The sequence below is a fragment of the Sorex fumeus genome, unplaced genomic scaffold, assembly GCF_029834395.1.
Source record: "Sorex fumeus unplaced genomic scaffold, SorFum_2.1 ptg000037l, whole genome shotgun sequence".
In the NCBI taxonomy this organism is placed as follows: Eukaryota; Metazoa; Chordata; class Mammalia; order Eulipotyphla; family Soricidae; genus Sorex; species Sorex fumeus.
Window position 1 is genome coordinate 4945432 of NW_026606094.1, and position 6982 is coordinate 4952413.

Genomic DNA, 6982 nt, shown 5'->3' on the forward strand with positions numbered 1-6982 from the left:
CCAAATTCTCTCAGGAATACACTGCTTTAAAAATAGACTCATGGAGTAGCTCAGATGAGGACAGACACTCAGTGAATGTCTGACCAGCAGTTGGTTTTTTGGGTCACGTCTTACAGTGTCCAGGGGTTATTCCTGGCTCTGCACTCAGGAATTATTTCTGACAGTGTTGGGAGACAGTATGGGATGCAGAGGTTTGAAATCAGGTCTACAGCATGCAAATCAAGCACCCTACTTGCTATAATATCTCTGTGGCCCAGACTTGAGACTTTTTTTTTAATTGCCTGCTTGTTTTGGTTTTCTAGGATTTTACTGATATTTTAAACTTCTGGTACACACTTAAACAAGAAAGCATGTCTGTTCACAGAACTTACTTTCCTCCCAGAAATCAATTCTTATTCATATATCCTGTAGTTATTGGTCAGTGGCCTCTTACAAATTCAAGCAGCAAAAGAAATTTAAAACTAATTTTCCATGCCCAGGTAATCTTAGAACCAAATTGGAGTTTTTATTCACTCAGAGTAAAACTTTGCTCAGTAAAATTCAAAACTTCAAGTTTTCACTTGAACTCAAAGTAAAACATGATATGTTTGCATCATATCTCAGCTCTCCACACAGTCTGATTTCTAATATGTGATTATATATGTTTATGTTGGTGAATAGAGACTTGCCTATTTGATCTCTGAACATCTGCTATTGGCGTTTAAATTTTGGAGAAAATATGCATATTTTTAAGGAGAGAATTTTCTTATTTTTCTACAGCAATGCAAGAGGATTTTTAAGGAAGAAGATATGTAGATCATTTTCTGGATAATTATATTTACCTCTAAAGTACCTCATGGCAAGCCAGTGGGAACTATATATAAATGTTTTAAAAGAATTCTGATTAAAAAATTTAAGGAGGAACAGATAATGTAAGAAAAAATAATATATAAAAAGCAGCAAGATCACTGGAGTGAGAAGGCCCTAAAATGTCCTATTCCTTCTATTACTCTCTCTGTAACAATGGCTCTCTGTGCCAATGGTTTCACATTTCTCATTTTATAGCAAAGAAATTGTAATTTGAATAGTAAATGTCACAGTGTGGAGATTGAATATATATTATCAATAATTGAGAGCATCTTTCTCATATCTTAATCAGCAAGTATTGCTTCTAAGATTGATAATGCTGAGTGATCAAATTCGTAAAGAAGCACCAAAATACAAAATTTTGTTGAACATTTTATATATAACAAGTGTTTTGCTCAGTGTAAGATACATTATTTGCATTTTCCAGATACAAACAGGCTGACAATGAAATATCCATAAATTAAGGAACTGGGATAAAAATACCTTGGAATTAGATACCAATAGTACAGTAGATAGGATGTTTGCATTGCACAAGGCCAACCCAAGTTTGATCTTCAGCACCCCATTTGGTACACCGAGTCCCTCCAGGAGTGAGTCCTGACCTCAGAGATAGGAGTAAGCCCTAGGCATCACCAGCTATAGCCCAAAGACAAACAAATAATCCCAACAGTCTGGAGCGATAGCACAGCGGGTAGGGCGTTCGCCTTGCACGCAGCCAACATGGCCAACCCAAGTTCGATTCCTCTGCCCCTCTCGGAGAGCCCAGCAAGCTACCGAGAGTATTCGATATGCCAGACACAGTAACAACAAAGTCTCCAATGGAGACGTTACTGGGCCCGCTCGAGCAAATCGACGATCAACGGGAGGGCCTTTACCTTTACCTTTACCTAAGATTCCTCAAAAAATTCAAATTAAGTATGTGATTCATATTTGTGGTTTGTATTATATTTCCTATTTTAAAAAGTAGTCATTCCTTTCTGGGTGTTGGGTGCATTTGGACCACACCCAGGAGTGCTCAGGAGTGTACCCAATAGACATGCTTGAGCAATGTGCAGTGCTGGGGACTGAACTGGATTGGCCACATATAAAGTTAGTACAGTAACTCCTGTACTCTCTCTGGCCCCTGCATTACATTTCTATGGCACTTTTAGCATTAAAAAAGGATAAAATCCCCAAACAGTTTTTTAATTGATTCCTTAAGCACCTGTTGGATTATGTTTTTTCAAGTAGACAATGGGGGGGGGGGGGATGGAGCAATAGCACAGCAGGTAGGGTGTTTGCCTTGCACATGGCCAACCTGGGTTCGGGTTTGATTCCCAGCATCCCATATGGTTCCCTGAGCACCGCCAGGGGTAATTCCTGAGTGCAGAGCCAGGAGTAACCCCTGTGCATTGCCAGGTGTGACCCAAATAGCCAAAAAAAAAAAACCCACAAAAACAAAAAACAAACAGTGACAATTTAAATTAATCTATATAATTTTGTTAGAGGACGTGTTTAGGACATACAATTTAACAAATGTTTCCATTATGCTAGATATCTACTATAACATACTCATTGGACTGTGCCCATCTAAAAATGTTTCAAAAAAAGTTTAATTTTGCTTAAAAACGAAAGAAAGAAAATCCACCATCACAGATCAAGTTGTAACAGTTTATTTCCTTCTATCTTTTGTTATGAGGATAGATGCACACGCAGCTGTGCTCAGGGTTTCTGCCGCTGTACTCAGAGATTACTCCTCGAGGGGCTCAGGGGACCATACTGAAGAACAGTCAACTGTGAGCAAAGCAAGTGCACTATCTTGTGTACTATCTCCCCAGCCAAAACATAGTTTCTTACATTCTTTTCCAATGTTATGTTTTTATTATTTTCACATGAATTTTATTTTGAACTATATATATATATATATTTTTACCTCTGTACTTTTTATAAATTAGCTCCTGTTCTGTTTTGTCCTGTTAGTAGAGTCAAAGATAAGTTGTAAACCCAGTTTATACCCGTGACCTTGTCTTAAACTTAAATTTGCTTTCAAATTCATTTTTCATGGCTTTATTAGCTATAGTCTCATTCTTCACTCAGCTCTAAATTTGGGTCTACACAATCTTCAGATTATTTATAAATATAACTATGGCACAGTAAAAAATGATAAAATATATTTCACTATAAACCACTAATACTAATCACTTGTAATATTTCAAACATGGGGCAAATTTAAGAAATATTAAAAACATATTAGGTTCTATAAATTTCTCAGTAGAAATACAGAAACAAATATCACCTGGGTATTACAAAGTAATATAGAGATTCAATTGTAATAAATGCATGAATAGGAATTGTAGCTATTCCAACAAAATATAAAACCTATTAAACTGAGTTATCAATTTATAACAGCTTCTTGTTATTTATTCTTAAAATTCTGTAACTTGTGCCTAACAAGAATTTCACAATATTTAATAGTGTATTTGGCAATTTTTCATGATAAAGGGTGTCTAAATCTAGACAAAGTATGTGCTTTTTAAGAAATAATATTATATAGATTATAAACTTAAGAAAATATAAGAATATAAGATTGTTCACTATGAAAATATGAGTTGTTTTAAGGAAAATAAAATAAAATAGAGATAAGTATCTTTTTTCTAGTATGACTTTCAGAGCTAGAAAGGTGGAGGATTTGTAGTGGGATTTGTCGTAGACAATCATACTGCATTTGAAAATACCATAGGCTAAAGAAATTCTCAGGAAAAGGATTAGAGTTGGACACTAGTATATATTATAATATATAATATATATATAAGCAAGATAAAATTTTATGAATTATACAACATTTGAGGACAATAAAATGTAACTAACTTTATGACAACCCTTTTTCACATAATTTATCTGATAGAGAAAGCTGGCCATAGAAATAGAACATTCAAATGTTTTGTATAAAAATGTGACTTATTCTGATGTGGAGCATAAAGTAAAATTATAGGTATAGGTGAACAATTAGTGGGAGAATCAGTGAAGATTTGATTGTATAGTCTTATAAAATCAATTTATAAATTCACTCCTTGAATAATTGAGTACTTCCATTTACAAAACTCTGCATTTTGAATTACTCTAAGACTAGTAAATATTTTTCTTACTCTAAGATCCTGTAGAAAGCATTCAAAATACTTAAAAAATTACTGTAGAAAGTGATTTGTAGATAATAACAAAAAAACAAAAACAAAGCAAAAACATGGCTGAGGGCACAGCAGTACAGCAGATAAGATGCTTTCAAACATAAGTGACCCCTGGGTGCAAAGCCAGCAGTTAGTCCTGAGCACTGGTGTGGCCCACCCCACCTACCAGGTTCCCTCGCCAAAATTTAAAAAAAAAATCTTGGAAGTATATTCAACAATAGAGTTCAGAAAGACTAAAATATAGTGACTAGAATTATAATGATAGATAACAAGGAGCAGAACCTGAAGCTATTCACTTACAGATCCATTTCTTCGTATTACCCTTTTTGGTGCTATATAATTGTATACTGATGTCATAGCTCTCTTTAGGATACTCTATCAATGAATTTTAATTGGGCTCCACAAACAGTTGAAAGAAAGAAGAAAAGAAGCATGGTATTTGTTGAAATCTCAGCCTTAGACATCAGTAAAGTTCTACATGACCTTAATAGTAGCAACTTCCAGTTGCAGGATTCTCACCCCTGAGTTCTCATAATATTATTTTACCCACTTTGTGTCTAATGTTTAGAGACGGTGGTAACATCATACAGTTATGCATTGGTGGACTATCACACTTTCCTGTCTTACTGGCTCTATATCACCTGCATAACAAGTTATATATACAAAATTTCCTCTATTTTGTGTATTTTGAGCATTTTATTTGTTTTTTTATTGGTTGGTTCATGGGAGTAAAACACCACCAAGAGAATATAGGTTACCCATAACCAAGAAATTCTTTATAAGTAAAATTATATACATTATTTAAAACTTACATTTTAAAAACATAAGTAATATTTTTAATATATACCTTATTTTAAAGTATCTTAAATTTATTCACACAGTCAACAACTACAGGCCATTAAACTAGAATTTTAATGCAAGAAATTTGACTCTAAACATAGAAATGGTAGGTAAAATTATTCTTATTTACTGCCTTACTAAGAACATGTCTTAACTGTCAAAATCACCAAGAATCAAGTTTAGTTCAAATAAATTCTTATATCAATGGGGTAGAACAAGGACTGATGACTGTCATTTATTCATATATTATATAGCAACAAATGATAGTTTATAAACTATGAGATGGCATAAAATGATTGATATGTTAGTAATGCATTACCATGGCATCAGATAGCAAACAGTTCTATGATAGAAAACAATAAGTCATATGAGTTATATGATAGAAAACAATAAGCTATATAAGTTATATGATAAGTAATATGAGAAATTTGAGGATTTGTTTAAGAATTATTTTTTGTTTTGCTTGTTTGTGTTTAGACCACCCCCAGAGCTTACTCCTGGGCTCATGCAGGTCATTCTTCGCAGGTACTGGCAATTGAACCCAGCTCACTGAATCCATGGCAAGCACCCGACACATTGTTCTATTACTAAGGTCCCTAGGAAAATATTTTAATTAAAAAACATTTTAGTAGAGAGCCATGATTTATAAAGCTATTGATAGTTGATTTCCAGACATATAATGTTCTAGCACCATTTCCAACATGTGTCATCTTCCCTCCATTTGTGTTCAGGGCTGAGAATTTTAAAAAAGTTCAGTCTACTTAGATACATTAAAATATCTTCTCTTCACCCATATATACAATTTTTTATTGCTTTTATTCTTTTATACTTAGTCTTAATACTCAACTAAATTTGTTTTAAGCCTTGGAAATTAAGCATTAATGTCAATGAAATAAAGAAAAATACTTATAAAATTTAATTTTTGTTCTAAACTGGAAATCAGTGAGGTTGTTGGAAAGGTACTTTAATTCTATAGTATATAGAAAAATAGTATTAATAGATTGCAAATTCTTTAGTTTATAAACTATTATGGTTTTATAAGGTTTTTTGTGACCTTTTGTTTTGTTTTGTTTTGGTTTTTGGTTACACCCAGCAATTCTCAGGGTTTATTCATGGGTCTGCACTCAGGAATCACTCCCAGTGGTGCTGGGAGACCATATGGAGTGCTGGGGATCAAATCTACTGAACTTTGTCCTCTAATCTATTCATTTTCTAACAAAGTTACCAAGGATTCATTACATCCTGTAGAATAGATTGAATTATTTAGGGTAAACATTAGGGAACATATAAACCTCCACAAGTGCAATAAGCTCCTTTTTCACTTGCCCTAAAATTTTACTGTCCTAAGAAATGAAAATCTGTTATTCATATGAATAAAAAATGTAGAATGATAAGTATTAAAATCTGCAAAATTTCCTAAAGTCAAGAACATCATAACACACAGATTGAGAGACTGTTTCTATGCCCATCAATTCTATTTCTCCCATCAATCATTGCCTCACTCTCTGTGCCTATAAAATAATATAACAGGTAGAATTGTTATACCTCATCATGATAATTTTGAGTCCTCATGTTATTCAAAATTAAACACATACTATATGTGGACAGTGATTTTGTAGGACAGATTTGATCTTTTGACTAAGTTTTCTTTATGTTAATAAAAATAAAAGAGTCTCTATTGAAAATAATGGAGAAAAAGCTTAGCTTAATGAACATGAATCTTTGCAAATCATGGCAGGGATATAATAAACTTCTGTACAAGATGAAGAGGGCAGACCCACAAAGCAAAACAACAGGTCAACTTCTATAGACAGCAGCTCAGATGGTCCCCTGAGCCTACTGGTAGTGATTCCTGAGCACAGAGCCAGGTGCAGCTCACAAAATAAAACAAAGAGATGAAGAGGGTAAAGTTAGAATATACTGACTGACAAACATCAAGCCCCTCACCCTTTTAGAAAATAAAATTCTTAGATGTGATTTCTTTTAACATATTTTGAGAAGCAATCATTTACATATTCTAATTATTTAAAAACAATCCCCTCTTTATTACCAAGTGTTATAAAGTTTTTAAATTTATTTAGAAAAGAAAAATTTTATTTGCTCTCATTAACTGCATTCGATTCTTAAGCTGA